General features: G+C 34.0%; 1 protein-coding gene across 3 annotated transcripts in view; it reads right to left on the reverse strand.

The window, feature by feature from the left end:
- Nucleotides 1–11,461, reverse strand: part of c12.2 (von Willebrand factor A domain-containing protein c12.2) — a 1,756,568-nt gene that overhangs the window by 1,457,558 nt on the left and 287,549 nt on the right. The window lies entirely within an intron of this gene.

Here is an 11,461-nt window from a genome sequence, read left to right on the forward strand (position 1 = left end):
TGATCCCCAGACCGCACACAGACAGACACACAAACAAACTCGTATTTCATACGGAGAATAGATAGAACAACCCAGAACATTATTTACACAGCACAGCGTACTTTCGCATAGAACATTACTATGTTGCATTCAGCCAGTTAAGCCTTCTACTAAGTACCGTAGGCATTACTCTTTTGGACGTAAGCACGTCTGTTTCTGTTGTATCTGTCCATTCTATTGAAGTAATGGGTCGCGTGTACTCCTAGTATTAACTGTTTTGTTGTTGTATTGACCTTGAAGAACCAACAAATGTCTTTTCATGGAGTCACGAGTCGCTTATGTCCGTCAAGTTGATATAAAGCAGAAATAACCTATGCATTATTAAGCCGATGTAAAATAGGATAATTATATTGGTTTGCCTGAACACCTACAAATCTGATATCATAAAGAGGCCTTCCCACAACTGCTTTCAATCTGGCATAAATTTCATGGCTAACTTTTTGAATTATACACAAGAGTATCATTGATACGTTAGTGTTAATAATATTTATGGAACCAAAGACAGGCTTTCAACTTCCAAACTATGCTGTGCATAAAAGTCGGAAGTCTTATAGAGTGGTTTCATCTGTGTGTCTGTCGACAGATACCAAGAGCAAAGACAGTAAGTGATATCGAGAAACGATTTTCTGCCATTGATTTTGCATCCAAAGAATAGCTTCCATCTCATCCGTTAACTCTATATTCTAGCCAAAAGTGGTTTAAATTAGCTGTTTCCGGTTCTAACATTTAACACAGGGATGAAAACGGCAACACACACGGAGACAGTTTTTGTAAACGATTCCGTGTGTATAGGCAACATATCATGATTATCCACATTACACTATTACAATTGAAAATGGATTAAATTTAGTATTACTTCCAGTTTGAATACCAGTTTCAACTTCTATCGTCACACCATGAAACGGTAAAATAGCTAGAACTGATTTTTGTAAACGAGTTACCATCTAGAGACATCAGAAGTATCCAAAATACTCTACCGAAACCATAAATGGCTGAAATTTACTATTACTTACGGTTTCAATTTCCGATTTTCGCCTAATATAAATAACAAATGCTTTAAGATACGGTCATTTGTAATTATTTTAGAGTCCCAAGAACAGGTTTTATTTCCTGCGTTAACCTTCTGCTCAAACCGGAATTCGTTCAAATTAGCCATTTTCCGTTCTAACCTTTGTCGATATACAAAGAAAATGATAACGAATAGTGTGAAGCGGTTTCTGCAAAAGATTTAGATCCTAAAGACAACATATCATGACTATTTACAATTACCAAATTCGGCTGTAGTTATAATTTACTGTAACTTCTGGTTTCAATAACGGTTTCAACGTTTATCCCTATAGAATGAAAACGGCACCAGATAGCGAGAAGCAGTTTTAGATAAACGATTCAGCCTCTCAACAAACATATCGTTACTATCCATATAACTCTATCAAAACAAGAAATTATTCAAATTTACTAGTACTTCCGATTCCAATACTGATTTCCATAGAGCAAAAATAGTAAAACATATTGAAAAGTGGCTGTTTTGTAATCGATTCATCGTTTCAAGAATAGCCTCCTCATTCTCCGTGGCAGATTTGATCAAAGCAGAACATGTTAAAATTAGGCATATTCTATTTGAACGTTCCTCGCAATAGTACGAAAACAGTAACAGACAGGGAGAACATTTTTGTCCGAACGATTTAGCGTCTTAAGGCAACATACCATAATTATTGTCAACATCCTACCGGAACAGGAAGTGGCTCAAATTAACTATTACTTCCTATTTCAATTCTTATTTCCATACATCAAAACAATAGGAGATATCACGATACGGCTTCTTTTACAATCAACAGGAAGTGGTTCAAATTAACTATTACTTTCTATTTTAATTCTTATTTCCAGAAATCAAAATAATGGGAGATATGAAGATACGGATATTTACAATCAATTCAGGGTCCTAAGAAAATGTTCCTAAGAGAATTCAGCATCCAAAGAATGTTTTCCACCAATCCCTATTCAAACAAAGATAGTTAAAATTAGTCAAGTTCCGTTGCAACATGTATCGCTATAAAACGAATACTATAACAGGCAACGAGAAGCAGAGTTTTGCAAAATTATCATCACTATACACACACACACTATTATCACTCTACTAAAACAAGAAGTGGTTCAGTTTATTATTTCTCACCCTTATCGCCACAGAACAAAAGTAATAACAGATAGCGAGAACCAGTTTTATTCAAACAAATCAGCCTCTCAATATCAACAACACTCTGTTAAAGACGGAAGTGATTCTCATTTATTCTTTCTGGTAGCAATACTGGTTCCCTTAGGTCACAAATGCTAAAAACCAATCAAAATATTCTTTCTTGCATTTGATTCATATCTTAAGAATAGGTTTTATTTTTCCCTTTAATGTTCTATTTAAAACGGAAGAGGTCAAATTTAATATTACTTCCGTTATCAATACTGATTTCCATAGAGCAAGAACGTGGAATTCTATCAAGATGTGCCCTTCTGCAATTATTTCAGCGTCTCAAGAATGGATTCAATCTTTTCCGTTGAAACTATTCAAATTGGAAGGGATTGAAACTAGCCATTTCCGATTTCATCGTTTATTAATATAGAAATCAAACGTAACTGATAACGAGAAACGTCTTTTTAGAAACGACTCAGTGTTTTAAGATAGCATCCAATGACTATCGACAACTACCGAAACAAAGTGATTCCAAGTTACTATTTCCGGTTGCGATAGTTACTTCTGTAGATAGAATCTGAAGTGTGCTGGTTCAGACAAATACACTACACATACTTACGTATTGCCAATCCCTGTTTTACTTAATTTGTATGTAACATTCACAATAATATGCCGACGTTCTGTAAACAGTCATCGCACCTCAGATGTATATGTTAAACAACAATTATTTATGCTCGGAAATGGTTGTATGAATATATATATACAAATTACTTATTTTAATGTAATTATTTTATATAATTATTAATCCATTGAGGAATTTATCATAACACACCAAAATGTTGGATCCATCGAGATCGAACTCACGACCTCACAATAACAAATTGCACGCTTTACCAATGAACTAAACATTTCAAGCTATTTATTTACAATATAATTACTACATGATAGAAGTCGGCAAGTTATTACGTACGTAGGAAAGTAAGGAGAAAAAAAGTTTCCTAAAAACACCAAATCATTTTATTCCCAGTCTCATAATCAAGTTAAAAGAGTTCAAAATTTTACAAAATGTTTCTGCTTATGAACAAGAGATTAGTTACGATCAGAATGTGAGAGGTACCCAAGGTAAATATCCGAATGGCCGGAGCTTGTTGTAGTTATAACATACATCATTGGCTAAAAATGAAGCAAAGGACAGCATTGCTCTTAGTGGTAAGATAATAGTTAAAATCAGGATAAACTCAGTTAAAATCAGGAAATTGGTGTCACTGAAGGATGAGATAAAGGCGGCATGTTCTGCTTAACAATTCACGCAACTTCTGCCAAATATCTGTTACATTGCTACACGTTTCTAATCTATAACTAACAGTGTCAATTTTTTGCATATATTAGACGAGTTATCAGTACCAATACCAAAATTAAAGAAGTGAGTATCGTTTCACAATGGGAAACGGGAATTTTCAAACTATGTGAATTCAATAGTCAAACTCGAACTAATATTATCATCTGTCAAAAGAAAATGCATCTTTTTCTGGGATAGTATCTTTCTATCATCTTTCGATTTTACAAAATGTTTCAAAAGACCAATCCCTAACCATAAAATGATAAATGTATTGTCTTTCGTTTGCAGCTCAGACAAGATACGATAGAAATATCGTAAACATTAATAGAAAGACGAGAGAGCTACCTTCTTTTACAAACTTGAAACTGACGAATATTAGCAATATATATTTACAGAGTAGGGAGTTTCTACTACGTTATTCCGTAGTGCATTGGATCCGTACAGAACTACCACCCAGATGACCCGTATTCGAAACACCTTCGTGCTTTGCTTGTGTTTTTTCTTTGATTAGGTAGGACAACAGCTAAAAGAAAAATATGATTGCAATTGTAATTGATTCGACATTCTGCAAACTTTGTTGTTGTTGTAGTTATCAAGCGAAAAGGATGAAGTACAATTTTACGAACGTAAAGACCGTCCTACATTTTAATATTAATAAAAACTATGACGGGGTTTACAGCGGAAAACTAAATTGAATTATCTTCAATTTTAATCCATAAACAGCTATGGTCAATGAGATGGGCCTCACTGGTCAACACTTTACCATTAATTATTTTTATTTCTGGAACTAAATATAACTAAAATCATTTTTCTTTAAATATAAAACACTCATATTTAGTTCTAAACAAAACAGGGCGCAGCTCAAAATATCACTATGCCATACTTCCTTACATAAATAAACAAAACAAATGAATACACATATACAGATGGTGATCAGAAAAATGGAAACACCTGTAGTTGGCAACACGTCAGATGTATGGGTTGGCAGTGGTGTCGTGGCGCCCGCAGCGCCGGACCGCTGGTGGTGGTGTGTTCCCACACAGCAAGGAATATTTTCTCAACCAAAAGAAAATATTTTCCTTGGTTTGCAAAAGGTTTTCCTTCTCTGGAGATTTCCATGCTGGTTTCCCTAATGTATTCCGAATATTTCCGGAAAATATTTTCCCAAAAATGTTTAGAAAACATTTTAGAAATTACCGAGAGTACATTTTGAGAATGTTAGCCGGAAAGTATATCCAGGAAAATATTCACAAAATGTATTAGAAATATTTTATTGGATATAATCTAATATGTTTTCACTGTTGAGAAGGAAAATATTTTCGAAATGATAATAAAAATGTTTTCAATATATGATATGGGAAACAATAAAAGGAAATATATTCCATATATTTGAAAAATGTTTTCTAATAGGTTATTTGAAATATTTTCTATTTTTACAAGAAAACATATTGAACATATATTTTTAAAACGTTTAGAATGTTTTAAAAATACATTCTTTCGTAATATAAGAAATATTTTTCAGAAATGTTTTAAAAAGGTTTACTTAATTTTAACAAAAGTATTTTGGTAACCTTCTCTTATAACTTAAACGGAATATTTTCGTACAATATTTTAGTCTTATTTCCAGAATATTTTATCGAATTTTGAATATAAAACTTTAAAACAGGAAAAAGAAAACATATTAAAAATGAATAGAAAATGTTTTCCGTTATGTTTTAGAAAATATTTTGTGTTTTTAGTGAACAACATTTTCTGATATATTATAGAAATATTTTTACATTGTTTTCAGAATATACTCTTCCGTTACTGGAGAAAATATATTCCTTGTTATATCTGAGAAATATCCCAAATATTTACCGGAAATATTTTTTAAAAATGTTTGGAAAACATTTTATGAAGTACAATAAGTATATTTTTAGAACGTTAGAAGGAAAATAATCTAAGGAAAATTTTCACAAATTCTACTATTGTATTGAATGTAATGTAATATGTTTTCAATGTTGAGAGGGAAAATGTTTTCAAAGTAATACTGAAAATGTTTTACATACATGATATATTAAAAAATAGGAAATATATTCCATAGATTTTACAAATGTTGTCCAACGTGTTACTTGCAATCTTTTCTATTGTTACGAGAAAACGTATGAAATATAATTTTAAAAATGTTTCGAATATTTTAAAAATAAATTCGTTCGTAATATGAGAAATATTTTCCAGAAATATTTTAAAAACACCTATTAATTTTGTATGGAAATGTTTTTGTTACCTTTTCCTGTAACTTAACCCTAGGAAGTCCAAGAATGTTTTTTGTCCCAAGTAGGTCCAAGGGGAGGCTTCTCGAACCCACAGTATAACATACTATAATTCACATAATGCCATCTAACAACAAATTAATATAGAATAAGCATTCAGAACTTACTCGTGGCTGATATGTTGTTTCCCAACATAAGAACACAACCCTTGTAAATAGAAACGAAAAAATCTAAGTTCAGGAAATATACTTGTAGAAAATATGTCACATGGAAGTCCAAGGAGGGGGTTCGATGAGCCCACTACTTAGAAATAATTTTTAATTTACAAGTTACTAAATAATAACGCACTTTAATGATGTGGATTTATCAAAGAAGTAATAATAGACAACAAATAAAATTCTCAATATTTTCACCAAGACAACGACAGGCTTTTGCAAGAAATACAAACGAGTGGGTTCGAGAAGGACTTCCTAGGGTTAAATAAAATATTTTCATATAGTATTTTAGAATTATTTTCAGAATGTTTTATCTAATGTTTAATTAAAAAAGTTAAAACAGATATTAAAAATGAATGGAAACTGTTTACTATCATGTTTATGAAATATAGTTTGTGCTTTTAGCTGATAGTATTTTATTATATATCAAAGAAATACTTTTACATTATTCTCATAATATATGATTCAGTTACAATAAAAGTACATATTCCTTGTTATACCTAAAATAAATCTTACCGGAAATGTTTCTGAGACATTTTTCTAATTTAAATATGTTGGAGATTATACATGCATACGTATATATATATATATATATATATATATATATATATATATATATAGAGAGAGAGAGAGAGAGAGAGAGAGAGAGAGAGGAAAGTTACCAATATCAGCCCCCTATCCCTAATCCGGCGCCCCAGTCTCTAGCGTCTCTGTGAAGCGTAAACAGCCAAGTGTTGTGCTGGGCACATTACTTACTCCGATTAAGAAAAGGCGCTGATATTAGAAAGTAATCCTACACAGTTTGGGGGCGGAGAATCAGTAGGCATTGTGATTTGAGTGACTTGCAAGTTTTGGTAGTGTCAGAGAAATCTGAAGTTTCACGATAAATGAGTATGAGTAGGCAAAATTTTCATTATAGTAGCTAATTAAGGAACTACAAAGTAAGTAAATACGTGTTTAGTAATGCATTATAAGCTTCAATTGCGAAACTATTACGTTTGTTTCCGCCATGTGCTGAAACCCTAATCCGGCACCCTTTTTGGAGTCCTAAACCGGCACCCTCTTTAATGGCATATGTGTCATTAGTAGACCCTATAGCTTCTAATCTTTATAGGCTATAGTCCTATATAAAATGAAATAGAGTTGCTCGAGTTCTGAGAAAGTTTTTCATTGTTGCAGCGCCGAAAAGAAGCCGCCTTAACTAGGGAAACGGAAAGAAAACCACGCACTATAATCACGATTGGCCAAAAGAAAATATGACTGAGGCCATAACTGCTGTGAGATCGAAGGAAATGTGATGAAAGAACGCTCAGTATCTCAGAATTCAGCTCTCTTTTCAACACTTGAAATTCTCATTGAATACACTGCTTCACCAGAAAATGATGTTTCATGTATGTTCTGTTCAGACAATGATGAAATGTGAGTTATGCGTCTTATGTGTTCAGACTGGGTACATGCTGAATGTATTGGAGCTGAAAAAGACGATTACATATGTGACGTTTGCCGATGATTGTGATTGGTGCTTTTTGTTTATTTGTTTATTGAACAGTTTTCATAATTATATTGAACGTTTACGCAAGAAGCGCATACATACAATGAAAATACAAATGTTTATATTTCTTCAAAATTTTTATGTTTCATCAGTCAAATTATTTATATTTTCTGAAATAAAGTCATGGTACGCCATTATCTGGTCATATTTAATTTTCTTCAGTTTATTTGGTAATTTTTAGGTAACTCACTGCTAGTAATATACGAGGATGCTGATTTAGGCTACCTTTTTCAGACTCATGAATTTGATAGGTTTCAGAAAAACCTTTATAGCTTCAACCACGTTAGGCTTATCAACTTTGTACTGCCAACTGAACATAAGAAACTTGTTTAACTTTTTATATTGAATACTTAAAAATGACAAATTCTAATTCTATCAATTATAGGACTGAAAAACAAACTGGGGTGCCGGATTTGGCTACTTTCCTCTATATATATTAGTGCACTGCATGGTTCGGGCTCAGGCGGTCCAGCTCTGCTGTTTCCTTAGCCCAGGCTGGGCTAGGGCAGGCCGGCGCTTCAAGTAGGGCTGGGTTCGGGCGATTATTTGTAGTTCTTTAATAATTATTGACTCTAGTTAAATGATAATTGCAATAAAACTAACGAGGAGTGAAAGGTATTACAAACAATGCACGTTTACAGTTTGTATTGCTTAGTGGCTCAACTTTTTCTATATAGAGAATTAATTGTTCATTAATTGTTCACCGGGCTTGGGCGAGTTGGCTCCACTATTAATTTGGGGCGGGCCGGGCTTGGGACAAAAATTTCCAAAATTTTCCGAGCCTGCATCGGGCTGGGTCGGGCCTAGCTACATTCGAGCCGGATTAGGCTCGGGCCGAAAAATTCGGCTCTTGCAGATCTCTAATATATATATATATATATATATATATATATATATATATATATATATATATATATATATATACAGGGTGCACTGTTCACAGCGTTTGGAAGGTGAATCTACTCATCGAAACATGAAAAACTGTTTATGAACATGTGGTCAAAAGCAGGGATGCCACATTTTGTAATTTCGTACTAGATTTAGTGATTTGCTATTGAACTAGTGATCTAGTACGTACTTCGGGTAAATCTGCACATTCTAGTGATTTTTGGCGTTTCCTTTCTGATGCAGACAAATGGCAAGGAAATGGTTCTTAAAATAATAGGAAGAAGTATATCGCAGTTCGAACGAATATAGAAACTTCCAATTATTCTTTTTTTTCCCCTCTGACTGAATGAAACCCCTGCTGTTAACGACCTTTAATAAACAGCAGCTATCTTTGGTCCGCTACCTCCTTTTGTTAGCAGATATGGGATGGACTAAAATTCTAGTTTTTATTTTAAGAAAGTAAAAAAAAAGTCCCTTAATTATACGGTACATTTACACACACACACAGGCACAGTCTTTACTTGCTTCCCAATGAATTTGAGGAACATAAATAAATAAAACGTAAGTACCAGAAAATAGAGTCAATACAGACATTTTCATCTGTAACACATTTGTTGAGAACTATAATTGGATGTCACGTGCAAGTCCTCTAAACATGTTCCATCCTTTAATTTTATCCGTATAACAATTCCTGATTTCAGGAAAAATTCCGTTAACGATGTCATATGAAGTTCTACGCTCTTGTACTTTATGTATGTGAGACCACATGAGAAAACCAGAGACAATACTAACAGGTTTTCTTCCAGGATCAAAGTCTAAATGTGAATGTGCTGAACTGGGACTTTAATTGCGTCCCTTGTACAAAAATAACAAGTAATCCCAATGTTTAACGATGTCATATGAAGTTCTACACTCTTGTACTTTATGTATGTGAGACCACATGAGAAACCAAGAGACAATACTAACAGGTTTTCTTCCAGGATCAAAGTCTAAGTGTGAATGTGCTGAACTGGGACTTTAATTGCGTCCCTTGTACAAAAATAACAAGTAATCCCAATGTTTATTTATTTTAGTCCTTGGGGGGAGGGGGAGATGGAATCTAACTCTCGGAAGGATTTCTAAAAAAAAAAAAAAAAAAAACACTGGATTCTAACTGCCACTGTTTGTTATATTTCACAAAATATGGTTGTGGTGATATGTAAATGATATTGCGTTTTCGTCAGGGCTTTCATTCTGCAGGAGAGGAGGATAATGATACTGGAGAATATTTTCTATTATCAGAGTATTGAAGGTGATTACATTTCCTCCATTCTAACTTGGCCAAGCTAGGTAACTTACATTATATATAAGGATTATCATAACCTAAAAAGCTTTTTCCATGGTAGTTTTATACTGTACCCATGCTTCTTACTTTTCGGTCTACGGGACTCTGTATTCCGAAATTTTCGACGGCTCCCAAGTAAGAACATAAGTGTACCAAACGCATAGCCTGAAAAGCCTTTATATGTGTGCGCATTTGAGACATGGGTCTACAGTTTAAAGTGGTATAACAACTACATGAGCTCCCAGCGGAAATCAAACCATGGGGTCCCGTGCTCAAGGCGTATATGCTAACCATACAAACGTGAACAAATTCACAAACACACACACACACACACATATATATATATATATATATATATATATATATATATATATATATATATATATATATATATATATATATATATATATATATTGTTGAGTTGATATTGAGTTTATCGTCCCTTTTAGCAGCGAGGCGTGGACCTACTGATTAACGTGGAATCCGAACTAAATGAGCTCCCGCTGGGAATCGAACCCGGCCCAAGTAGCACACTTATGTCATAACAACGTCAAATGTTGGTCCTTAAATTTCAAAAGACGTCAAGCGAAGAAATATGGCGTCATTTGTTACGTTAAATAATGGTAACAAATATAACGGAGATACGACATGTGGACGTCTTTTAGGCCGCACCTCTATTACTTCCGAATGCGATTGCGAATGCGAATTTCCCAGCACGTGTAAATAAATTAGAGAGGCCTCGACTAGTTCCGAACAGCAAATTGCGAAAACCGACGAAAAGATTCGAATGATCCCAACCTTGGGATTGTTCGTCCGAATACGTGTGAAGGAGAGTTGTCTGTAGAGGACAGCGTTGCCAGATCTAGCATAATGATGCTAGACCTAGCATAATTTGTATGTCTTTAGCATCTAGCATCTTGCTTTTAGCATCCTGCCCAAATCTAGCATAATTTCAGCAAGTTTATCAAAAAACCGTAAAACCTGGAGATGAGAAAGAAGTTGGTCGTGGGGAGAAAAAGAACGGCAGAAATGTATCTTCTTCCATTGATTCATCATATAGTCGGTAAACCATACAGGCAGTCTTATTTTCCGAAGTAAGTTAGAAACGGCTTTTTTTTTTTTTTTTTTTTTTGTGGCTCCACCCAGGGTTTTCTAATCCTTTAATTGCGAGGCATGGGCGGAGCTATACAACTTCACCATCTTTATTTCTAACTTCATTACCATCTTTATTCCTGAAATTAAAGGTCCGAGACCGACCAAAAATCTGCCCCCCCCCCCCCAGGCAGACAATTCCAAACTCCGCTTATGCTGCGAAGTAATTTTCTTTCAAAATATGTAAAAAAAAAAAAATAAAAAAAAAACACACTTTGCATTCATTTATACGATATATACGCCATTGCGTCTGGCAACGACTGCACTAGTTTAGTTGAATTAAAGCTTTGGTGCGTGAAGTATTGAGTTCTATCCACACCAGTGTTGCCAGACCGATCAGTTGGAAAAGCAGAAGATTCGAACATAAAAAAACAGGAGAAAGCAGTAGACACATAAAGTGGGGGCATTTTAGTGCAAATCAAGGGGGACCAAAAAATTTGCCATTATTAAGGGGGCAGCGGTCAAAACAAGAGGTCCAGAATTCATTATTACTTTAATTTCAAAATAAACAATACATACAA

This window comes from Thermobia domestica, chromosome 12, assembly GCF_964235325.1.
Source record: "Thermobia domestica chromosome 12, izTheDome1.hap1.1, whole genome shotgun sequence".
NCBI classification, from domain to species: Eukaryota; Metazoa; Arthropoda; class Insecta; order Zygentoma; family Lepismatidae; genus Thermobia; species Thermobia domestica.